This window comes from Amphiprion ocellaris, chromosome 13 (assembly GCF_022539595.1).
Source record: "Amphiprion ocellaris isolate individual 3 ecotype Okinawa chromosome 13, ASM2253959v1, whole genome shotgun sequence".
Lineage (NCBI taxonomy): Eukaryota > Metazoa > Chordata > Actinopteri > Pomacentridae > Amphiprion > Amphiprion ocellaris.
The window spans coordinates 36,642,112-36,668,460 of record NC_072778.1 but is presented as its reverse complement, the minus strand read 5'-3'; the positions used below and the strand labels follow the sequence as shown (position 1 = coordinate 36,668,460).

General features: G+C 50.6%; 1 long non-coding RNA gene across 1 annotated transcript; it reads right to left on the bottom strand.

The window, feature by feature from the left end:
• Nucleotides 1-17,173: 17,173 nt before the first annotated feature.
• Nucleotides 17,174-21,461, bottom strand: LOC118469690 (uncharacterized). The gene is made up of 3 exons (XR_008603777.1): nucleotides 21,306-21,461; nucleotides 19,921-20,126; nucleotides 17,174-17,976 (listed from the first exon to the last, which is right to left on the bottom strand). It is a non-coding gene; the product is annotated as an uncharacterized LOC118469690 (long non-coding RNA).
• Between the last annotated feature and the right edge of the window lie 4,888 nt (nucleotides 21,462-26,349).

The window sequence follows — 26,349 nt, the reverse complement described above, 5'->3', positions numbered from 1 at the left end:
TGGGCACAGATCTTGGAGGAGAACCTGGAGGAGAACGACAGCAGGGGCCACCGGGGCGGAGAACTTGGAGAACCTGGAGGAGAACGACAGGAGGAGCAACCTGGGCGGAGAACCTGGCGGAGAACAACAGGAGGGGCCACCTGGGCGGAGAACTTGGAGAACCTGGAGGAGAACGACAGGAGGAGCGACCTGGACACAGAACGTGGAGGAAAACCTGGAGGAGAACCTGGAGGAGAACGAAAGGAGGAGCAACCTGGGCACAGAACGTGGAGGAGAACTTGGAGGAGAACGACAGGAGGAGCCACCTGGGGGAAGAACTTGGAGGAGAACCTGGAGGAGAACGAAAGGAGGAGCGACCTGGGCACAGAACGTGGAAGAGAACCTGGAGGAGAACGACAGGAGGAGCGACCTGGGCACAGAACTTGGACGAGAACGACAGGAGGGGCCACCTGGGCGGAGAAATTGGAGAACCTGGAGGAGAACGACAGGAGGAGCAACCTGGGCACAGAACTTGGAGGAGAACCTGGAGGAGAACGACAGGAGGAGCCAACTGGGGGCAGAACTTGGAGGAGATCCTGGAGAACGACAGGAGGGGCCACCTGGGCGGAGAACTTGGAGAACCTGGAGGAGAACGACAGGAGGAGCAACCTGGGCACAGAACTTGGAGGAGAACCTGGAGGAGAACGACAGGAGGAGCCAACTGGGGGCAGAACTTGGAGGAGATCCTGGAGAACGACAGGAGGGGCCACCTGGGCAGAGAACTTGGAGAACCTGGAGGAGAACGACAGGAGGGGCAACCTGTGCGCAGCATCTGGAGGAGAACCTGGAGGAGAACGACAGGAGGAGCGACCTGGGCACAGAACGTGGAGGAGATCCTGGAGGAGAACGACAGGAGGAGCCACCTGGGGGCAGAACTTGGAGAACCTGGAGGAGAAGGACAGGAGGAGCGACCTGGGAGGAGAACCTGGCAGAGAACAACAGGAGGGGCCACCTGGGCACAGAACTTGGAGGAGAACCTGGAGGAGAACGACAGGAGGGGCCACCTGGGCGGAGAACCTGGCGGAAAACGACAGGAGGGGCCACCTGGGCACAGAACGTGGAGGAGAACCTGGAGGAGAAAGACAGGAGGAGCGACCTGGGCACAGAACGTGGAGGAGAACGACAGGAGGGGCAATCTGTGCGCAGCACCTGGAGGAGAACCTGGAGGAGAACGACAGGAGGAGCAACGTGGGAACAGAACGTGGAGGAGAACCTGGAGGAGAACGACAGGAGGAGCCACCTGTGGGCAGAACTTGGAGAACCTGGAGGAGAACGACAGGAGGAGCCACCTGGAGGAGAACGACAAGAGGAGCAACCTGGGCGGAGAACCTGGCAGAGAACAACAGGAGGGGCCACCTGGGCGGAGAACTTGGAGAACATGGAGGAGAACGACAGGAGGAGCAACCTGGGCACAGAACGTGGAGGAGAACCTGGAGGAGAACGACAGGAGGAGCGACCTGGGCACAGAACTTGGAGGAGAACGACAGGAGGGGCCACCTGGGCGGAGAACTTGGAGAACCTGGAGGAGAACGACAGGAGGAGCAACCTGGGCACAGAACCTGGAGGAGAACCTCGAGGAGAACGACAGGAGGAGCCAACTGGGGGAAGAACTTGGAGGAGATCCTGGAGAACGACAGGAGGGGCCACCTGGGCGGAGAACTTGGAGAACCTGGAGGAGAACGACAGGAGGAGCGACCTGGGCACAGAACGTGGAGGAGATCCTGGAGGAGAACGACAGGAGGAGCCACCTGGGGGCAGAACTTGGAGAACCTGGAGGAGAACGAAAGGAGGAGCGACCTGGGCGGAGAACCTGGCAGAGAACAACAGTAGGGGCCACCTGGGCACAGAACTTGGAGGAGAACCTGGAGGAGAACGACAGGAGGGGCCACCTGGGCGGAGAACCTGGCGGAGAACGACAGGAGGGGCCACCTGGGCACAGAACGTGGAGGAGAACTTGGAGGAGAACGACAGGAGGAGCAACCTGGGCACAGAACGTGGAGGAGAACCTGGAGGAGAACGACAGGAGGAGCAACCTGGGAACAGAACGTGGAGGAGAACCTGGAGGAGAACGACAGGAGGAGCCACATGGGGGCAGAACTTGGAGAACCTGGAGGAGAACGACAGGAGGAGCCACCTGGGGGCAGAACGACAGGAGGGGCCAAGTGGGCGGAGAACTTGGAGAACCTAGAGGAGAACGACAGGAGGAGCGACCTGGGCAGAGAACGTGGAGGAGAACGATAGGATGGGCAACCTGTGCGCAGCATCTGGAGGAGAACGACAGGAGGAGCGACCTGGGAACAGAACGTGGAGGAGATCCTGGAGGAGAACGACAGGAGGGGCCACCTGGGCGGAGAACTTGGAGAACCTGGAGGAGAACGACAGGAGGAGCGACCTGGGCGGAGAACCTGGCAGAGAACAACAGGAGGGGCCACCTGGGCACAGAACTTGGAGGAGAACCTGGAGGAGAACGACAGGAGGAGCGACCTGGGCACAGAACGTGGAGGAGAACCTGGAGGAGAACCTGGAGGAGAACGAAAGGAGGAGCGACCTGGGCACAGAACGTGGAGGAGAACCAGGAAGAGAACGACAGGAGGGGCCACCTCGGGGCAGAACTTGGAGAAGATCCTGGAGAACGACAGGAGGGGACACCTGGGCGGAGAACTTGGAGAACCTGGAGGAGAACGAAAGGAGGAGCGACCTGGGCACAGAAGGTGGAGGAGAACCAGGAAGAGAACGACAGGAGGGGCCACCTCGGGGTAGAACTTGGAGGAGATCCTGGAGGAGAACGACAGGAGGGGCCACCTGGGCGGAGAACTTGGAGAACCTGGACGAGAAGGACAGGAGGAGCAACCTGGGTGGAGAACCTGGCGAAGCACAACAGGAGGGGCCACCTGGGCACAGAACTTGGAAGAGAACCTGGAGGAGAACGACAGGAGGAGGGACCTGGGCACAGAACGTGGAGGAGAACCTGGAGGAGAACGACAGGAGTAGCGACATGGGCACAGAACGTGGAGGAGAACCTGGAGGAGAACGACAGGAGGAGCGACCTGGGCACAGAACGTGGATGAGATCCTGGAGGAGAACGACAGGAGGGGCCACCTGGGCGGAAAACTTGGAGAACCTGGAGGAGAACGACAGGAGGAGCGACCTGGGCGGAGAACCTGGCAGAGAACAACAGGAAGGGCCACCTGGGCACAGAACTTGGAGGAGAACCTGGAGGAGAACGACAGGAGGAGCGACCTGGGCACAGAACGTGGAGGAGAACCAGGAAGAGAACGACAGGAGGGACCACCTCGGGGCAGAACTTGGAGGAGATCCTGGAGAACGACAGGAGGGGCCACCTGGGCGGAGAACTTGGAGAACCTGGACGAGAAGGACAGGAGGAGCGACCTGGGTGGAGAACCTGGCGAAGCATAAAAGGAGGGGCCACCTGGGCACAGAACTTGGAAGAGAACCTGGAGGAGAACGACAGGAGGAGGGACCTGGGCACCGAACATGGAGGAGAACCTGGAGGAGAACGACAGGAGTAGCGACCTGGGCACAGAAAGTGGAGGAGAACCTGGAGGAGAACGACAGGAGGAGCGACCTGGGCACAGAACGTGGATGAGATCCTGGAGGAGAACGACAGGAGGGGCCACCTGGGCGGAAAACTTGGAGAACCTGGAGGAGAACGACAGGAGGAGCGACCTGGGCAGAGAACCTGGCAGAGAACAACAGGAGGGGCCACCTGGGCACAGAACTTGGAGGAGAACCTGGAGGAGAACGACAGGAGGAGCGACCTGGGCACAGAACGTGGAGGAGAACCTGGAGGAGAACGATAGGAGGAGCGACCTGGGCACAGAACGTGGAGGAGAACCAGGAAGAGAACGACAGGAGGGACCACCTCGGGGCAGAACTTGGAGGAGATCCTGGAGAACGACAGGAGGGGCCACCTGGGCGCAGAACTTGGAGAACCTGGAGGAGAACGACAGGAGGAGCGACCTGGGCACAGAACGTGGAGGAGAACCAGGAAGAGAACGACATGAGGGGCCACCTCGTGGCAGAACTCGGAGAAGATCCTGGAGGAGAACGACAGGAGGGGCCACCTGGGCGGAGAACTTGGAGAACCTGGAGGAGAACGACAGGAGGAGCAACCTGGGCGCAGAACGTGGAGCAGAACCTGGAGGAGAACGACAGGAGGAGAAACCCGGGCGCAGAACGTGGAGGAGAACGACAGGAGGAGCCACCTGGGGGCAGAACTTGGAGGAGATCCTGGAGAACGACAGGAGGGGCCACCTGGGCGGAGAACTTGGAGAACCTGGAGGAGAACGACAGGAGGAGCGACCTGGGCACAGAACGTGGAGGAAAACCTGGAGGAGAACCTGGAGGAGAACGAAAGGAGGAGCAACCTGGGCACAGAACGTGGAGGAGAACCTGGAGGAGAACGACAGGAGGAGCCACCTGGGGGCAGAAATTGGAGGAGAACCTGGAGGAGAACGACAGGAGGAGCGACCTGGGCACAGAACGTGGAGGAGAACCTGGAGAACGACAGGAGGGGCCACCTGGGCGGAGAACTTGGAGAACCTGGAGGAGAACGACAGGAGGAGCGACCTGGGCACAGAACGTGGAGGAGATCCTGGAGGAGAACGACAGGAGGAGCCACCTGGGGGCAGAACTTGGAGAGCCTGGAGGAGAACGACAGGAGGAGCGACCTGGGCGGAGAACCTGGCGGAGAACGACAGGAGGGGCCACCTGGGCACAGAACGTGGAGGAGAACCTGGAGGAGAACGACAGGAGGAGCAACCTGGGCACAGAACGTGGAGGAGAACCTGGAGGAGAACGACAGGAGGAGCAACCTGGGAACAGAACGTGGAGGAGAACCTGGAGGAGAACGACAGGAGGAGCCACATGGGGGCAGAACTTGGAGAACCTGGAGGAGAACGACAGGAGGAGCCACCTGGGGGCAGAACGACAGGAGGGGCCAACTGGGCGGAGAACTTGGAGAACCTGGAGGAGAACGACAGGAGGAGCGACCTGGGCAGAGAACGTGGAGGAGAACGACAGGAGGGGCAACCTGTGCGCAGCATCTGGAGGAGAACCTGGAGGAGAACGACAGGAGGAGCCACCTGGGCACAGAACGTGGAGGAGATCCTGGAGGAGAACGACAGGAGGGGCCACCTGGGCGGAGAACTTGGAGAACCTGGAGGAGAACGACAGGAGGAGCGACCTGGGCGGAGAACCTGGCAGAGAACAAGAGGAGGGGCCACCTGGGCACAGAACTTGGAGGAGAACCTGGAGGAGAACGACAGGAGGAGCCAACTGGGGGAAGAACTTGGAGGAGATCCTGAAGAACGACAGGAGGGGCCACCTGGGCGGAGAACTTGGAGAACCTGGAGGAGAACGACAGGAGGAGCGACCTGGGCACAGAACGTGGAGGAGATCCTGGAGGAGAACGACAGGAGGAGCCACCTGGGGGCAGAACTTGGAGAACCTGGAGGAGAACGACAGGAGGAGCGACCTGGGCGGAGAACCTGGCAGAGAACAACAGTAGGGGCCACCTGGGCACAGAACTTGGAGGAGAACCTGGAGGAGAACGACAGGAGGGGCCACCTGGGCGGAGAACCTGGCGGAGAACGACAGGAGGGGCCACCTGGGCACAGAACGTGGAGGAGAACCTGGAGGAGAACGACAGGAGGAGCAACCTGGGCACAGAACGTGGAGGAGAACCTGGAGGAGAACGACAGGAGGAGCAACCTGGGAACAGAACGTGGAGGAGAACCTGGAGGAGAACGACAGGAGGAGCCACATGGGGGCAGAACTTGGAGAACCTGGAGGAGAATGACAGGAGGAGCCACCTGGGGGCAGAACGACAGGAGGGGCCAAGTGGGCGGAGAACTTGGAGAACCTGGAGGAGAACGACAGGAGGAGCGACCTGGGCAGAGAATGTGGAGGAGAACGATAGGAGGGGCAACCTGTGCGCAGCATCTGGAGGAGAACGACAGGAGGAGCGACCTGGGCACAGAACGTGGAGGAGATCCTGGAGGAGAACGACAGGAGGGGCCACCTGGGCGGAGAACTTGGAGAACCTGGAGGAGAACGACAGGAGGAGCGACCTGGGCACAGAACGTGGAGGAGAACCTGGAGGAGAACCTGGAGGAGAACGAAAGGAGGAGCGACCTGGGCACAGAACGTGGAGGAGAACCAGGAAGAGAACGACAGGAGGGGCCACCTCGGGGCAGAACTTGGAGAAGATCCAGGAGAACGACAGGAGGGGACACCTGGGCGGGGAACTTGGAGAACCTGGAGGAGAACGACAGGAGGAGCGACCTGGGCACAGAAGGTGGAGGAGAACCAGGAACAGAACGACAGGAGGGGCCACCTCGGGGTAGAACTTGGAGGAGATCATGGAGGAGAACGACAGGAGGGGCCACCTGGGCGGAGAACTTGGAGAACCTGGACGAGAAGGACAGGAGGAGCGACCTGGGTGGAGAACCTGGCGAAGCACAACAGGAGGGGCCACCTGGGCACAGAACTTGGAAGAGAACCTGGAGGAGAACGACAGGAGGAGGGACCTGGGCACAGAACGTGGAGGAGAACCTGGAGGAGAACGACAGGAGTAGCGACCTGGGCACAGAACGTGGAGGAGAACCTGGAGGAGAACGACAGGAGGAGCGACCTGGGCACAGAACGTGGATGAGATCCTGGAGGAGAACGACAGGAGGGGCCACCTGGGCGGAAAACTTGGAGAACCTGGAGGAGAACGACAGGAGGAGCGACCTGGGCGGAGAACCTGGCAGAGAACAACAGGAAGGGCCACCTGGGCACAGAACTTGGAGGAGAACCTGGAGGAGAACGACAGGAGGAGCGACCTGGGCACAGAACGTGGAGGAGAACCAGGAAGAGAACGACAGGAGGGACCACCTCGGGGCAGAACTTGGAGGAGATCCTGGAGAACGACAGGAGGGGCCACCTGGGCGGAGAACTTGGAGAACCTGGACGAGAAGGACAGGAGGAGCGACCTGGGTGGAGAACCTGGCGAAGCACAAAAGGAAGGGCCACCTGGGCACAGAACTTGGAAGAGAACCTGGAGGAGAACGACAGGAGGAGGGACCTGGGCACCGAACGTGGAGGAGAACCTGGAGGAGAACGACAGGAGTAGCGACCTGGGCACAGAAAGTGGAGGAGAACCTGGAGGAGAACGACAGGAGGAGCGACCTGGGCACAGAACGTGGATGAGATCCTGGAGGAGAACGACAGGAGGGGCCACCTGGGCGGAAAACTTGGAGAACCTGGAGGAGAACGACAGGAGGAGCGACCTGGGCGGAGAACCTGGCGGAGAACAACAGGAGGGGCCACCTGGGCACAGAACTTGGAGGAGAACCTGGAGGAGAACGACAGGAGGAGCGACCTGGGCACAGAACGTGGAGGAGAACCTGGAGGAGAACGATAGGAGGAGCGACCTGGGCACAGAACGTGGAGGAGAACCAGGAAGAGAACGACAGGAGGGACCACCTCAGGGCAGAACTTGGAGGAGATCCTGGAGAACGACAGGAGGGGCCACCTGGGCGCAGAACTTGGAGAACCTGGAGGAGAACGACAGGAGGAGCGACCTGGGCACAGAACGTGGAGGAGAACCAGGAAGAGAACGACATGAGGGGCCACCTCGTGGCAGAACTCGGAGAAGATCCTGGAGGAGAACGACAGGAGGGGCCACCTGGGCGGAGAACTTGGAGAACCTGGAGGAGAACGACAGGAGGAGCAACCTGGGCGCAGAACGTGGAGCAGAACCTGGAGGAGAACGACAGGAGGAGAAACCTGGGCGCAGAACGTGGAGGAGAACGACAGGAGGAGCCACCTGGGGGCAGAACTTGGAGGAGATCCTGGAGAACGACAGGAGGGGCCACCTGGGCGGAGAACTTGGAGAACCTGGAGGAGAACGACAGGAGGAGCGACCTGGGCACAGAACGTGGAGGAGAACCTGGAGGAGAACGAAAGGAGGAGCAACCTGGGCACAGAACGTGGAGGAGAACCTGGAGGAGAACGACAGGAGGAGCCACCTGGGGGCAGAAATTGGAGGAGAACCTGGAGGAGAACGACAGGAGGAGCGACCTGGGCACAGAACGTGGAGGAGAACCTGGAGAACGACAGGAGGGGCCACCTGGGCGGAGAACTTGGAGAACCTGGAGGAGAACGACAGGAGGAGCGACCTGGGCACAGAACGTGGAGGAGATCCTGGAGGAGAACGACAGGAGGAGCCACCTGGGGGCAGAACTTGGAGAACCTGGAGGAGAACGACAGGAGGAGCGACCTGGGCGGAGAACCTGGCAGAGAACAACAGGAGGGGCCACCTGGGCACAGAACTTGGAGGAGAACCTGGAGGAGAACGACAGGAGGGGCCACCTGGGCGGAGAACCTGGCGGAGAACGACAGGAGGGGCCAGCTGGGCACAGAACGTGGAGGAGAACCTGGAGGAGAACGACAGGAGGAGCAACCTGGGCACAGAACGTGGAGGAGAACCTGGAGGAGAACGACAGGAGGAGCAACCTGGGAACAGAACGTGGAGGAGAACCTGGAGGAGAACGACAGGAGGAGCCACATGGGGGCAGAACTTGGAGAACCTGGAGGAGAACGACAGGAGGAGCCACCTGGGGGCAGAACGACAGGAGGGGCCAACTGGGCGGAGAACTTGGAGAACCTGGAGGAGAACGACAGGAGGAGCGACCTGGGCAGAGAACGTGGAGGAGAACGATAGGAGGGGCAACCTGTGCGCAGCATCTGGAGGAGAACCTGGAGGAGAACGACAGGAGGAGCCACCTGGGCACAGAACGTGGAGGAGATCCTGGAGGAGAACGACAGGAGGGGCCACCTGGGCGGAGAAATTGGAGAACCTGGAGGAGAACGACAGGAGGAGCGACCTGGGCGGAGAACCTGGCAGAGAACAACAGGAGGGGCCACCTGGGCACAGAACTTGGAGGAGAACCTGGAGGAGAACGACAGGAGGAGCGACCTGGGCACAGAACGTGGAGGAGAACCTGGAGGAGAACCTGGAGAAGAACGAAAGGAGGAGCGACCTGGGCACAGAACGTGGAGGAGAACCAGGAAGAGAACGACAGGAGGGGCCACCTCGGGGCAGAACTTGGAGGAGATCCTGGAGAACGACAGGAGGGGACACCTGGGCGGAGAACTTGGAGAACCTGGAGGAGAACGACAGGAGGAGCGACCTGGGCACAGAAGGTGGAGGAGAACCAGGAAGAGAACGACAGGAGGGGCCACCTCGGGGCAGAACTTGGAGGAGATCCTGGAGGAGAACGACAGGAGGGGCCACCTGGGCGGAGAACTTGGAAAACCTGGAGGAGAACGACAGGAGGAGCAACCTGTGTGCAGAATGTGGAGGAGAACCTGTAGGAGAACGACAGGAGGAGCCACCTGGGGGCAGAACTTGGAGGAGAACCTGGAGAAGAACGACAGGAGGAGCGACCTGGGCACAGAACGTGGCGGAGAACCTGGAGGAGAACGACAGGAGGAGCGACCTGGGCACAGATCTTGGAGGAGAACCTGGAGGAGAACGACAGGAGGGGCCACCGGGGCGGAGAACTTGGAGAACCTGGAGGAGAACGACAGGAGGAGCAACTTGGGCGGAGAACCTGGCGGAGAACAACAGGAGGGGCCACCTGGGCACAGAACTTGGAGGAGAACCTGGAGGAGAACGACGGGAGGAGTAACCTGGGCGCAGAACGTGGAGGAGAACCTGGAGGAGAACGACAGGAGGAGCCACCTGGGGGCAGAACTTGGAGAACCTGGAGGAGAACGACAGGAGGGGCCACCTGGGCGGAGAACTTGGAGAACCTGGAGGAGAACGACAGGACGAGCCACCTGGGGGCAGAACTTGGAGGAGATCCTGGAGAACGACAGGAGGGGCCACCTGGGCGGAGAACTTGGAGAACCTGGAGGAGAACGACAGGAGGAGCAACCTGGGCGGAGAACGTGGAGGAGAACGATAGGAGGGGCAACCTGTGCGCAGCATCTGGAGGAGAACCTGGAGGAGAACGACAGGAGGAGCCACCTGGGGGCAGAACGACAGGAGGGGCCAACTGGGCGGAGAACTTGGAGAACCTGGAGGAGAACGACAGGAGGAGCAACCTGGGCGCAGAACGTGGAGGAGAACCTGGAGGAGAACGACAGGAGGAGCCACCTGGGGGCAGAACTTGGAGGAGATCCTGGAGAACGACAGGAGGGGCCTCCTGGGCGGAGAACTTGGAGAACCTGGAGGAGAACGACAGGAGGAGCGACCTGGGCGGAGAACGTGGAGGAGAACGATAGGAGGGGCAACCTGTGCGCAGCATCTGGAGGAGAACCTGGAGGAGAACGACAGGAGGAGCGACCTGGGCACAGAACGTGGAGGAGAACCTGGAGGAGAATGACAGGAGGGGCCACCTGGGCGGAGAACTTGGAGAACCTGGAGGAGAACGACAGGAGGAGCAACCTGGGCACAGAACGTGGAGGAGAACCTGGAGGAGAACGACAGGAGGAGCCACCTGGGGGTAGAACTTGGAGAACCTGGAGGAGAACGACAGGAGGAGCCACCTGGGGGTAGAACTTGGAGAACCTGGAGGAGAACGACAGGAGGAGCCACCTGGGGGCAGAACGACAGGAGGGGCCACCTGGGCGGAGAACTTGGAGAATCTGGAGGAGAATGACAAGACTAGCAACCTGGGGGCAGAACTTGGAGGAGATCCTGGAGAACGACAGGAGGGGCCACCTGGGCGGAGAACGTGGAGGAGAATGATAGGAAGGACCACCTGTGCGCAGCATCTGGAGGAGAACCTGGAGGAGAACGACAGGAGAAGCGACCTGAGCACAGAACTTGGAGGAGAACCTGGAGGAGAACGACAGGAGGAGCCACCTGGGGGCAGAACTTGGAGGAGATCCTGGAGAACGACAGGAGGGGCCACCTGGGCGGAGAACTTGGAGAACCTGGAGGAGAACGACAGGAGGAGCGACCTGGGCGGAGAACGTGGAGGAGAACGATAGGAGGGGCAACCTGTGCGCAGCATCTGGAGGAGAACCTGGAGGAGAACGACAGGAGGAGCCACCTGGGGGCAGAACGACAGGAGGGGCCAACTGGGCGGAGAACTTGGAGAACCTGGAGGAGAACGACAGAAGGAGCAACCTGGGCACAGAACGTGGAGGAGAACCTGGAGGAGAACGACAGGAGGAGCCACCTGGGGGCAGAACTTGGAGGAGATCCTGGAGAACGACAGGAGGGGCCTCCTGGGCGGAGAACTTGGAGAACCTGGAGGAGAACGACAGGAGGAGCGACCTGGGCGGAGAACGTGGAGGAGAACGATAGGAGGGGCAACCTGTGCGCAGCATCTGGAGGAGATCCTGGAGGAGAACGACAGGAGGAGCGACCTGGGCACTGAACGTGGAGGAGATCCTGGAGGAGAACGACAGGAGGAGCGACCTGGGTGGAGAACCTGGTGGAGAACAACAGGTGGGGCGACCCGTGCGCAGAACCTGGAGGAGAACGACAGGAGGGGCCACCCGGGGGCAGAACTTAGAGGAGAACCTGGAAGAGAACGACAGGAGGAGCAACCTGGGCACAGAACGTGGAGGAGAACGATAGGACGGGCCACCTGGGGGCAGAACTTGGAGGAGATCCTGGAGGAGAACGACAGGACGAGCCACCTGGACGGAGAACTTGGAGAAACTTGGAGGAGAACGACAGGAGGAGCGACCTGGGCGGAGAACCTGGCGGAGAATAACAGGAGGGGCGACCCGTGCGCAGAAACTGGAGAAGAACCTGGAGGAGAACAACAGGAGGGGCCACCTGGGCAGAGAACGTGGAGGAGAATGATAGGAAGGACCACCTGTGCGCAGCATCTGGAGGAGAACCTGGAGGAGAACGACAGGAGAAGCGACCTGAGCACAGAACTTGGAGGAGAACCTGGAGGAGAACGACAGGAGGAGCCACCTGGGGGCAGAACTTGGAGGAGATCCTGGAGAACGACAGGAGGGGCCTCCTGGGCGGAGAACTTGGAGAACCTGGAGGAGAACGACAGGAGGAGCGACCTGGGCGGAGAACGTGGAGGAGAACGATAGGACGGGCCACCTGGGGGCAGAACTTGGAGGAGATCCTGGAGGAGAACGACAGGACGAGCCACCTGGACGGAGAACTTGGAGAAACTTGGAGGAGAACGACAGGAGGAGCGACCTGGGCGGAGAACCTGGCGGAGAATAACAGGAGGGGCGACCCGTGCGCAGAAACTGGAGAAGAACCTGGAGGAGAACAACAGGAGGGGCCACCTGGGCAGAGAACGTGGAGGAGAATGATAGGAAGGACCACCTGTGCGCAGCATCTGGAGGAGAACCTGGAGGAGAACGACAGGAGAAGCGACCTGAGCACAGAACTTGGAGGAGAACCTGGAGGAGAACGACAGGAGGAGCCACCTGGGGGCAGAACTTGGAGGAGATCCTGGAGAACGACAGGAGGGGCCTCCTGGGCGGAGAACTTGGAGAACCTGGAGGAGAACGACAGGAGGAGCGACCTGGGCGGAGAACGTGGAGGAGAACGATAGGAGGGGCAACCTGTGCGCAGCATCTGGAGGAGATCCTGGAGGAGAACGACAGGAGGAGCGACCTGGGCACTGAACGTGGAGGAGATCCTGGAGGAGAACGACAGGAGGGGCCACCTGGGCGGAGAACTTGGAGAACCTGGAGGAGAAGGACTGGAGCAGCAACCTGGGCACAGAACGTGGAGGAGAACCTGGAGGAGAACGACAGGAGGAGCGACCTGGATGGAGAACCTGGTGGAGAACAACAGGTGGGGCGACCCGTGCGCAGAACCTGGAGGAGAACGACAGGAGGGGCCACCCGGGGGCAGAACTTGGAGGAGAACCTGGAAGAGAACGACAGGAGGAGCAACCTGGGCACAGAACGTGGAGGAGAACGATAGGACGGGCCACCTGGGGGCAGAACTTGGAGGAGATGCTGGAGGAGAACGACAGGACGAGCCACCTGGACGGAGAACTTGGAGAAACTTGGAGGAGAACGACAGGAGGAGCGACCTGGGCGGAGAACCTGGCGGAGAATAACAGGAGGGGCGACCCGTGCGCAGAAACTGGAGAAGAACCTGGAGGAGAACAACAGGAGGGGCCACCTGGGCAGAGAACGTGGAGGAGAATGATAGGAAGGACCACCTGTGCGCAGCATCTGGAGGAGAACCTGGAGGAGAACGACAGGAGAAGCGACCTGAGCACAGAACTTGGAGGAGAACCTGGAGGAGAACGACAGGAGGAGCGACCCGTGTGCAGAACCTGGAGGAGAACCTGGAGGAGAACGACAGGAGGGGCCACCCGGGGGCAGAACTTGGAGGAGAACCTGGAGGAGATCGACAGGAGGAGCGACCTGGGCGGAGAACCTGGCGGAGAACAACAGGAGGGGCGACCCGTGCGCAGAAACTGGAGAAGAACCTGGAGGAGAACGACAGGAGGAGCGACCTGGGTGGAGAACCTGGCGGAGAACAACAGGAGGGGCGACCCGTGCGCAGAAACTGGAGAAGAACCTGGAGGAGAACGACAGGAGGAGCGACCTGGGCACAGAACTTGGAGGAGAACCTGGAGGAGAACGACAGGAGGAGTGACCTGGGCGCAGAACGTGGAGGAGAACGACAGGAGGGGCCACCTGTGCGCAGATCCTGGAGAAGAACCTGGAGGAGAACGACAGGAGGAGCGACCTGGGTGGAGAACCTGGCGGAGAACAACAGGAGGGGCGATCCGTGCACAGAAACTGGAGAAGAACCTGGAGGAGAACGACAGGAGGAGCGACCTGGGCACAGAACTTGGAGGAGAAACTGGAGGAGAACGACAGGAGGGGCCACCTGGGCACAGAACTTGGAGGAGAACCTGGAAGAGAACGACAGGAGTCGCCACCCGTGCGCAGAACCTGGAGGAGAACCTGGAGGAGAACGACAGGAGGAGTATCTGGGCGCAGAACGACAACAGGAGGTAGGGCTAATGAAACTTTTGGTTGTTATTTATGGTGACCCAAGATGGACAGCGAGCGGGTGATGTTTTGCCCGTTTTGTGGGGAACATATGAACCGATTGACGCGGTTTTGTTTTTCGTGTGGTCGGTCTTTAGAGTGTTTAAATGGCGCAGATCAGACCGACAGAGTGCATTAGCCGCTCCTCGTTGTCACTTCCGGTTCAATCCCGGAGTTGGGACATTCCCTTTCTGGTTAAATTTAATTTGTAAATTTGTTTTTGGATTTGTAAAAGTGTTTTGTCGCTTGTAAATTTGTCTTGGAGGTTGTAAAAGTGGTTTGCATCTTGTGAAATTGTTTTTCTAAAATGTAAATTTGTTACAGAACTTGTCATTTTGTTTTATGATATGTAAAAAATTTTTTCTAAATGTAAATTTGTCTCAAGCTTTGTAAAAGTGTTTTGCATTATGTAAATTTGGTTTGCACCTCTCGGCCACCGTATTGTCCTCTATCCTCGATGAATAATATCGGGGATAGAGGACAACCCTAGAGCAATATTCTGCTTTAAGCCTTCCATTAATGATGTATTTACATTCGGCTGACCCAAAGAACCTGAAAAGAATGACCAAGAATCCTTTCCTGAAAAACTCCATTGATAATTGGTATAAAGTGCACAAGCATATTGGAGACACTTCATCTACTTCCCGCTTTGCCCCGATATGGGGTAATATACAATTCAGTGCAGGAAGGGCAGATGGTGGCTTTAAAATCTGGAAAAATGAAGGTGTGCAGAAAACAGAAGATGTGTGTTGATAATATTCTCTAAGGGCAGCCTCCTTACATTTGAACAATTGCGCCAGGTGCACGATATTCCAAAAAAACATTTCTTCAAATATTTACAGCTACTGGAGAAACTCACTCACATGATCAAAACATAAAAATGTAATGACTGAACCACCACTATCATATTGAAAATGTCATTATTTAAAAGGACAGAAGCAGGTTTCTTTGTTTTACGAGGCCTTGAAGTGTCATGATAAAGAGTCTGCCACTGATAGGCTGGAAGCCTGGCAATCAGATATGCAAGAATTGTATATCTGATTGCCTCTGAATGGGAGGCAGCATGTATCAAAGCCCAGAAACAAACTATTAATACCAGAATGAACTTATTACAAAACAAATGGTTAATGAGAACCTGTATCACACCAGTGAAACTGAACCGTTGGTCCCCTGATGTTCTAGATACCTGCATTAAGTGCTCAGAAGAAAAAGGAACTCTGATTCACTGTGCTTGGGAATGTCCAAAAATCTCCAAGCCAAACTGTGTACTTTAGGTATATATCCAGAAAACTTTAAAACAATCGACTCTGATTTTGGACTCCTGCCGGCCAGGAGGACGATATCTTTATCTAGGAAGAAAATGGACATTCCTCCGATAAGCGTATGGGTGAAGGAGATGGCGTACTGTATTGGAGAAACTCACTCACATGATCAGAGGTAGAACGGAGGAGTCTGAAAATGTATGGAAACAGCTGTTGGAATATCTTGAACAACAAGGTGCTGTGGGATGAACTGCTGAATGTTGAGCGTTGTGTCTGTTGTACTATTTTTATTTTTTTTTCCAAATGTATTCATTCTAGTTTACTTGTCTTTCTGTTTTGCCTTTTGACACCATATTGTCTGAATGTTTGTATAATGTTAAAATTTCAATAAAAATAGTGTTTAAATTTTTTTTTTATCAAGATCTTAATTTCTAGGGCATCAAGGTTACAATTACTATAGATAAGGGAGATAAACTTTGCCAAATGTGAAACCCTGGGGCCTGGACCCTTCCATCCACAAAGTGTATTGGATTCTACCATATCTGGATAGGGTTCTGGACAGCCTGAGATCTTTGGAATTTGTAATTAATTTAGGTCCTTGACTTTGTTTCAGGTGACCTAATAAGAACCGAAAGTGGTAAAAAATTGTGGTTGCATTAAACACACCCCATACTCGGCTATGCATTTATTGAGATTAACTTGTCAGTTCAGCAGTCTATATCATCATCATATCACACAGTCTCTTTTTAAAACTGCCTACCAGTTTTAAATGTTCATACAATCAGACAATGTTTGAATTGCCAGTTAGTTTTGAATGGTGTACTAAACGTACAACTGCAATGTTGTGGAAAAAAGAAATGTTTACTTTTGTTTAAAATGAATACCAGTAAATCTAGTCAATGATTAATATAAACACATTAATTTTCTTACATCACACATCCTGACATTGGTCTTCCACGTTTCTTATCCTCCGAGAAGAAACGTGGAAAACCAAGAAGGGCAGCTGTCCTCCTGTTCTGATTTGTGTCCTACACAAAGTTAGACAAAAGTGAGCTCATGCAATACTACAGTTCTTATGGAAGTTCACATTGACAAATTCACACTATACATACCTCTTTATCCAGGTACTGCATAACACTTTGAAGGGTCAACCTCCTGCTTGAAGAAATGGCTGCTTTATACAACTGCAAGAGAAAAAAAAAAAAAAATGAGCTGCATGTTTTGAAAAAGATAATGTGAATCAATTTTTAACCTATCTGCATCATCTTATATCGCATGAGTGAGTAAGAGTGAGAGAAAGAGATATTTTGGGTCCTTCTACATGAAACTGCATTTACGTTATCAAGTATTTCTACAAAGAACCAAAAAATCTAGTACAACATTTAAAAAAAGACACAGGGATTGGATCTAACAAATATTTGATATTGTAAGTTGTATAGAAAATAAATTCCAGAATTTCAATCAATAAAAATAAATTAATTTCCCCAAATTTGCCTTTTACAAGCTCCCAAATTGAAAAAAAAATTGCTCCATTGTTTTGTTTAATGTGACAGTGAAAATAATCTATTTGGGACAAATTTGAGGGTGTCAATATGAGCTTAATGAAGCTGTCATTAGGAATAAGAATTACATCAAACCAGATTTTTCTGACCTTTTATGGAATAATCAATTTAATGACCACCAGATTAACAGTAGACTGTAGGGTAAGTAGTAAAAGTAGAGAAAGATAAACTAGACAAGCCACACAGTTCAGACAGTGCTGCACCCTGACAGAGATCTTCATCCCCAGAGCAGCTGCGGTAGAGCTCTCTTGTGATAGAGCGAGCAAGAGGATGAATAGAGAGAGAGAGAGAGCGATGGTAGATAAACAGCGTGAATGCAAGAAATTCACAGTATTTCAGCTCGTTTCATTACTATACGCCGTACAAACACAAATGCCTCCCCTCAAACACTCGGACCATCGACAAATACGTTGACTATATGCAGTAAATATAAGCGTCCAAGTCTTTAGACTTCATTAACTTGTTATTTCACAAGTTAAAACTTACCGTGCAGATGGACAAATAGACAAATAGCGGCCCTTTTGATCCGGGGAGGGGAGGGGAGGGGAGGGGAGGGGGGCTCAGTTTCGCGGGCATACCGGCACAACTTTAACTGTGTGCAAACTAGCTAGCTAACAAAAGGGTAACGTTAGCCAGAAGTTGCTTGCAGGCAAATGTTGAATTCCAAAGTTTTTTTTATTGCTCCTGTCACGTCGGAAGCATTTCTAACCTAAATGAACGCCCCTCAACTAAAATGTCCGCCATTGACAACAGTGGTGTAGTTTACTAATGCGCCATTTCAAACTTTGATTAACGTGATGGATTAGCATAGAGAAAAACACGGAAATGTAGTCATATTCGCAAAGCTCTGTCAATGTGCTGATTTTATTCCATTTTATCACAGAAGAAACTGCCATTGTTATTAAATTTTATCAACAAAAACTCAAAAGCACTTTCAGAAGATAACTTACCTCCTCGCAGTGTCTCTTCTCCCAGCAGAATGACGTATCCCTCCGCCCTGGTCAGTTGCACTCTGCTGCGTCACTGCGTCAGATTGCAGCTAGCTGGAAAAGGGTGTCCCTCCGCAGCTGGAAGTAGTCCGCCGCTGTTTTCTATATTGTTTTGTCAATAATTAAGTTGGGGTTGAAATACTGTGGTTTGTCCAGTTTAGACAACAGGTGAGGTCGACAGTTCTTGTATATCATAGAGTTAGGGTTTTATTTTTGATTAATCCCAAGATTATGGTATTTCTTCAGCAGGGGAGGTGGAGGCGGAGGGGGGTGGGGGGAGGCGGCCGAAGCACCTGCCCCTTTGCTCCTTGATGCCCAAAGTGCCCTGTTGTCAAAGTTGTTTTTTTTAAATTCTATTTAATTTTGTTTTTATTTGTAAGTGTGTGTGTGTGTGTGTGTGTGTGTGTGTGTGTGTGTGTGTGTGTGTGTGTGTGTGTGTGTGTGTGTGTGTGTGTGTGTGTAAAAGTCTCTGAGGACCAAAATAATAAATAAAACAAAACTAAAAATAATTCAGATCTACCGTCGGTCGGTCACGTGATCTACGTAGACGTCCCTCACTGCTCTGAGGGGTCCAGATGTTCCCTGTAGCTCTGCGCTAGCGCCGCTAGTCTAGAAACCGGAGACCCGAGGGAGGACATCAACAACCGATGGTCCTGATGGAGAGGAGGTTCTGCAGCGGGATTCGTTTATCCATCCATCCATCCATTATCTATACACCGCTTATTCCTCACTAGGGTCGCGGGGGGTGCTGGAGCCTATCCCAGCTGACTCGGGCGAAGGCAGGGGACACCCTAGACAGGTCGCCAGTCTGTCGCAGGGCTACATATATAGACAAACAATCACTCTCACATTCACACCTACGGGCAATTTAGAGTAATCAATTAACCTCAGCATATTTTTGGACTGTGGGAGGAAGCCGGAGTACCCGGAGAGAACCCACGCATGCACAGGGAGAACATGCAAACTCCATGCAGAAAGATCCCGGGAAAGCCGGGACGCGAACCAGGGATCTTCTCGCTGCAAGGCGAAAGTGCTAACCACTACGCCACTGTGCAGCCCCGGGATTCGTTTATGTACGGTGTATTTTTGCAAGATGACTGATGAAGTGAGCATCCTGTGTGTGTGTGTCTGACTCTGCACACACACCTGTCATCAGTTCTAGCCGCTAGTTAACCACACAGCTGCTGAGAGGATAAAGTCTGCCAGGCTTCTTTTTGTTTCTGTATGTTTCTGTTGTCATGGGCAAAGTGCATCAGAGAGATGTATTATTTTACTGTCAGTGAGTTGCAGTGTGTTTCCTGTTTCTAGAGGCAATGAGACAGAGGTTATGTTATTTCACTGAAACTACGTACATGCATTTTCACATAATTTTGGACTATTGCAGTATAAATACAATAATAATTAGAAGAATTTGAATTGTGATTTTCTCAACCTCTCATTTAAAGATATCAGTACTTGTTTATAACATTTGTATATATAGACAAATTAAATATAATATGCCTAAATATAAAATATAAAACTTTTAGAACCTTGCTGTCTTGTGCAAAGTGGATAGTCAAACTGAATAAAAGTACAAATACATTTAAATACATGATTCCTATATCATTTAATTGTTTTTAAACTTATTATTAGCACTACGAATAATAAAGGGCAGATTATGAATCAGCACCATGGAGCAAATCCGTGGCTCTACAGTACATGTCTGGAAAAGGTATGAAATTTAAAAGCAAGGACTCCAGGAAGAGTAGCCACAGTTAAACAGTCCAGTGTCTAATGGTGATGTAAATTCAGCTTCAAAATAATAATTTTTCTCACATACACTACATCACAGGTCAGAGTTTGAACCAATGACCTTCTGATCAGCAGTCCTGAGACTTAGCCACTGCTGCACCTTGTATTATGAGGTATGTTTCTGTATGATGTTTCAAATTCTTGCTCCATGTGCCCCCTTTTAACTTTGAGCACCTGCCCCTCCAAAGGTCTCTGCACGGCCCTGCTCCCCTCCTCCCCCCAGCACCTTGTTTCTTTTTTCAAGGTATAACTTACAGAAATAAGTTAAATCAACACTGACGGTCCTGATAAAGTGATGTGGGACTGCTATTATTTTGAACACCACTGTAGATCTTCTTCCTCTCCAGCTCCGTTCATCTTCTTGGCTTCTATCTGCAGATCTCCACATTTATCCTCCAGCAGCCTCCAGAGATAACTTCACCAAACGCCGCCCCAGAGGCCGGTCGGGTCTTCAGATCCGTCTGGAGGATGGACAACGTTTCAGTTTTAGGAACGTTAGATTCCTAAAGCCCTAACCCTAATTCTAGAAGTTAAATGTGCTTAACAAGAAGATCACATCAACTTATTGCATACATTTTGAATCTTTTTGGGCAAATGTTTGGGTAATTTTATACAATTTAGTCAATTAGAAAAAGTTTTTGGATCATTTTGCACAAAGATTCCGCTTTTTTGAGCAAATCAAGTCATTTGGATTCATTTTGAACAGTTTCCAGTTATTTTAGTTGAACTTTTGCCAAATCTTGAGTAAAATTGGTGAAATTGTCTTAATTGTTGTTGAGTCCAAACAAGCAAATAAAAGAATAGAGATACCTCAATTTGAATTCACTTCAATTTGAATTCACTTTTTAATCCACTTATGCACAAATTCTTAATCTTTTTGGAGAAATCATGGGTAATTTCAGATAATTTCAAGTCAGTTTGTCAAAGTTTGATCTCATTAGGGGAAATTTGTGAGTAATTTTGCACCAAGTTTCATCTTTTTTGTCATTTTCAGACAGTTTACAGTTCAAAGAAATGTTAAAATGTTTGTGAATAACATTCACAACAAAATCAACTAAAATCCAGCAAATTTCACAGATTTTTTTATGAATGCTCTTAAAGAAAATATTACTAGTTTTTTATATATATATATATATATATATATATATATATATATATACACACACAAGAATTTTCTTGCCAAATTTAGGAAATTTTTTATAAATAAAACTTTTAAAGGAAACTTTTAAGGAATTATTGGAATTTCCTTCCTGAAGGTTTCGCAAATTTTCAGAAATTTGTTTTTTTTGCTGATTTTTTTTTCAGACAAGGTAACAATATTTTTTGGTGCCTGTAAATGAAGACAACAGGAAGGTTAAGTTAGCTCGACTTGAATTCAGTTTTCTCTCAGCTTCTTTATAAATTCCAGTGTAAATTCCACGTGATGTGAAGTTGATGCTACATTATGATGTTGACTCAGTTTGGTTGACAGAAATAAGCGATAAATTTCCTCTCAGAGTGCATAAATAGAGTGAACTGTTGGTCTGTGGAAACTCTGATCTGTTAAATGTGGCGGCTTCCCGTCCTTATTTTCTGCCTCGCTACATAAACGGAGCAGCATCATGTGACTCTGAGTGTTACTAACAGTTTACACCTGTTACCTGTAATCTGCCCGTTACCACGGCGTTGCAGTTGTCTGTTCAGGGTGAAGCTTCCAGGAGGGATTTAGAAGTTCAGTCTGTTCAGAGCTGGATTTCCTCACATCAGTGGGCTGGGAGGGTGAGGAGAGGTGGAGGTTTTCAAATGTCGGGTCCAGAGAGATTAACAGACTCCCTCCAACATCCTCCAGTCTGGCAAAAAACGGAGTCGTTCTTTTCTCTCTGCAGACAAAGTTTTAATGCTGGAGAAGAGAGGAAAGTCTCAGTTGGAGCTCCGAATGTTAAAATACGCTCTGAAAAGCCAATAGAAGTCTGAGTTTATGTTAAAATATGCTCTGAAAAGTCAATAAAGTTTGAGTTTATGTTAAAATACGCTCTGAAAAGTCAATAAAGTTTGAGTTTATGTTAAAATACGCTCTGAAAAGTCACCAAAAGTCTCTCTTTGTGGATTTAACACTGAATCTAACATTAGATTTGAAGCCGGGTTAAATCAGAAACCAATACTTCAAATTAAATTTGTGGGGGTTCTTTGTTTTCCAAGTTATTTACATCTAATAGAATTTATACAATGAATTGTGTTTTACAAAAACCTATGGCGCAACACATTAGTAGAAACATGAGAAACAGCACCAGAAATAGTACTAAAAACAGAAACATACGGCTGTGGCACCTAGTGGGCAAATAAAACCCACAGTTACCACACTGCCCTCTATAAGCCTCTGTTCTAAACACATACTGCAGTAACACAAAAGCAGTTAGAAATGTCACATCATTAACCAACACAAAAACACAATGCATATAATAATACATTCATATTTCATGGAACTAAGAACATCATGATTGATCAGCTTGGGTCAAGATGGTGCCAGTGTGTGTGGCAGCTTGTCTCTCACTGTCAGTTTTGTTGATGATTTTATTGTAGTTCACCCTCGGCACTCAACAAATCAAGTCGCTGCTCATGTATGATGGACAAACACTGCTGGAGCTTCGTTTCTCTGCTAAAGATGGAGTTACGCCCGCTGGGGGCTGGAGTGCAGCTTATAGGGGGGGCTCCAAGCCAAACAGGTTGGGAACCACTGCTCTAACTGTCGGTACTCCTCAGCACAGTACACGGACATAAAGTGGATTTTTAATGCAAATAACAAACAATTTACCACCCTGTCACTGTATTTCATAATTCAGTCTTTCATAGCACGGTATTATTTACATTTTCTTACTGTCCCACAGTAACCAGTAACCCTTTGTTCTGTTCCCACCACTTCCAGTATCTTGCCCTTTGACTTCAAAACTACCCCCAATACAACAATAACAATACGCCCCCTGCTGTCCAAAACGACAATCAGCAGAAGAGTCACAAACAGGGATTTCAGTGGTTTTCAGGATATTTACTTGCCTCTGTTTACCACCTGGTTACACCTGTATTAAAATTCAGGCCCAACAGCAGGAACTTTATGCATTTGGACACATTATGAGTCAAGAATGAAGTTTCCAGTGATTTTGTGCAGAACTTTAATTAGTTTTGGGCAAATTTTGTCATTTTGGTTGAATTTTAAGCTTTTAAGTCATTTCAGACATTTTCAAGTCAGTTTTTATCATTTTGAGCAGGTCATGATACATTTTGGTTATGAGACAAATATTTTTAAATTGTTTTGGACAAATTTTGAGCTTTTAAGTCATTTCAGACATATTTAAGTCAGTTTTTATGTTTTGAGGAATTTTGTACAATATTTTAAGTTGTTTTTGACAAATTTAGATTTTTTTTAATCTTTTCAAAGAATTTCAAGTCAGTTTTTTATCTTGCTTTGAGGTATTTTGCACAATATTGTAACTTGTTTAGACAAATTTCGAGCTTTTGAGTCATTTCAGAGTCAGTTTTTATTGTTTTTGAGCAGGTTTTGAGGCATTTTGCATGATGTTTTAACTTATTTTGAACACATTTGCCCTCATTTCTGTCTCCTTTTATTCCTTTTCTCTCTGCAGCAGATAATTTAATGAAATACTGGAAAAAAAAAACATCCCGTAGAACAAAAGCAAAGGACCCTAAAAACACAGGAAGCATAAAACCATCTGATACCCACATCCAATGTTACCCCCCCCCCCCCAGATATATGGAACACCCAAAATACACAAAAAGACACTGCACTGCACCCCATAGTGGACAGCATCAGATCAGTCACCTACAACCTTTATAAAGCTCTGGTAGAAATCATCAAACCCCTCCTTGGTACATCACAACATCACTGCAAGAACTCCAAACAACTGGACAAGAACTAAACCATATCACAGTAGAAAAAGAGGAGATATTCATATGACATGACGTAGTTTCATTCATCACTAAAACCCTGTAGACGTCACATTACACATCGTACAGGAACGACTCATGAAGGACAGGACACTGAAAAAACACACAAACCTCCCAGTAGACGACATCATCACATTACTCCGGTTTATTGCCAAATCCACCTATTTTCAGTTGAAAGGAATAATCTACAGTCAGAAACCAGGTTTAGCAATGACACATCTGGCCAGGTCATCATTGTAAAGGAGAAACTGTTCTCATCTGATCTTACCTGGTAAAATAAAGTTTAAAAAAAGATCCACTTTCAGCCATAATGAGTAACTTTTTCATGGAGGACCTGGAAACCAAAGCCATCCCCGCTTTGCAGACCCACACTCTGGAGAAGATACGTCCACGACATCCTGGAAATAATAAAATCTGGACACACACAAGAACTCAGTGATCATCTGAACAACATGGACGACACGGGAAACATACAATCCACACACGAAGAGGAAATAAACCGGACCATTTCATTCCTGGACATGAACATTCACCACAGAGAAGACAGCAGCATCAAAATAACAGTTTACAGGAAACCCACACACACGGACCAGAACCTCCTCTGGACATCAGAACATCCACAGAACACAAACTACCAGTTAGAACACTATTAGAACGGACCAGAACCTCCTCTGGACATCAGAACATCCACAGAACACAAACTACCAGTTAGAACACTATTAGAACGGACCAGAACCTCCTCTGGTCATCAGAACATCCACAGAACACAAACTACCAGTTAGAACACTATTAGAACGGACCAGAACCTCCTCTGGACATCAGAACATCCACAGAACACAAACTACCAGTTAGAACACTATTAGAACGGACCAGAACCTCCTCTGGACATCAGAACATCCACAGAACACAAACTACCAGTTAGAACACTATTAGAACGGACCAGAACCTCCTCTGGACATCAGAACATCCACAGAACACAAACTACCAGTTAGAACACTATTAGAACGGACCAGAACCTCCTCTGGACATCAGAACATCCACAGAACACAAACTACCAGTTAGAACACTATTAGAACGGACCAGAACCTCCTCTGGACATCAGAACATCCACAGAACACAAACTACCAGTTAGAACACTATTAGAACGGACCAGAACCTCCTCTGGACATCAGAACATCCACAGAACACAAACTACCAGTTAGAACACTATTAGAACGGACCAGAACCTCCTCTGGACATCAGAACATCCACAGAACACAAACTACCAGTTAGAACACTATTAGAACGGACCAGAACCTCCTCTGGACATCAGAACATCCACAGAACCCAAACTACCAGTTAGAACACTATTAGAACGGACCAGAACCTCCTCTGGACATCAGAACATCCACAGAACACAAACTACCAGTTAGAACACTATTAGAACGGACCAGAACCTCCTCTGGACATCAGAACATCCACAGAACACAAACTACCAGTTAGAACACTATTAGAACGGACCAGAACCTCCTCTGGACATCAGAACATCCACAGAACACAAACTACCAGTTAGAACACTATTAGAACGGACCAGAACCTCCTCTGGACATCAGAACATCCACAGAACCCAAACTACCAGTTAGAACACTATTAGAACGGACCAGAACCTCCTCTGGACATCAGAACATCCACAGAACACAAACTACCAGTTAGAACACTATTAGAACAGACCAGCATCATAACCGATGATAAAGACAGACAGGAGGAGGAAAAACACATCAGAACTCACTCACACACTACCAATATCCCATATGGGCCATAAACAAAGGAAAACAACAAGCCAAAAACAAAGAGAAAAAACTAAAACAAACAAAAACAAAACATACACAAAAACCAGACAATAAAAATGAAGACATAATCAGCATTCCATATATCCGAGGGACAACAGAACCCATACATCGCATAATGAGAAAACACAACATCAACACAGCAGTAGAACCATATAGAAAACTGCAGCAGCTATTAGTCCATCCAAAAGACAAAAAAAGCAACATCATATATGAAACTCCGTGTAAATCATGCGATAAAACATACACTGGAGAAACTGGAAGATCATTCAACACAAGAAGAAAGGAAAAGCAGACAGAATAAAGGAAACAGCTGGACGACTCACAAGAAGACAAAAAGAAAAAGCAGATGAAGAAAACAAAAAAAATCAGCCATCAGGGACCACTGTAAAAGAAACAAGCACATCATGGACTGGGACAGGGGGAGGATTTAACATCAGAGACCAACAAACACAAACCATGGATTAAGGAGGCCTTAGAGACCAGGAAGTGTTGTAGTTTTCCATTCCATTGTACAGTATACACTGTTGTTTCTCTTCAAAAATGCATTTAAAGCTACTTTCTGCACATTTCTGGTACTTTCTTAGGATACAGAAGTACTATCTCTTGCTAAATAAATAATGTTTACACCTATGCAGAACCTTTAGCAACAATAATAGTGATAATTATTGAGTCCATGTTGGACTTCTATTCACTAACCCTCAGAGCAGAATGAGGCGTGCACGGAGTCACCTGATATCTAGAGTCATCTACCGGTGATGGAGGGTTTAATCAGACACACCTGAAGCCAAATGGCAGAAATATAAGTCCACTGCATTACCATAATCTCATAAAATTTTATATATATTTTTATATATATATATATATATATATATATATATATATATATATATATATATATATATATATATATATATAT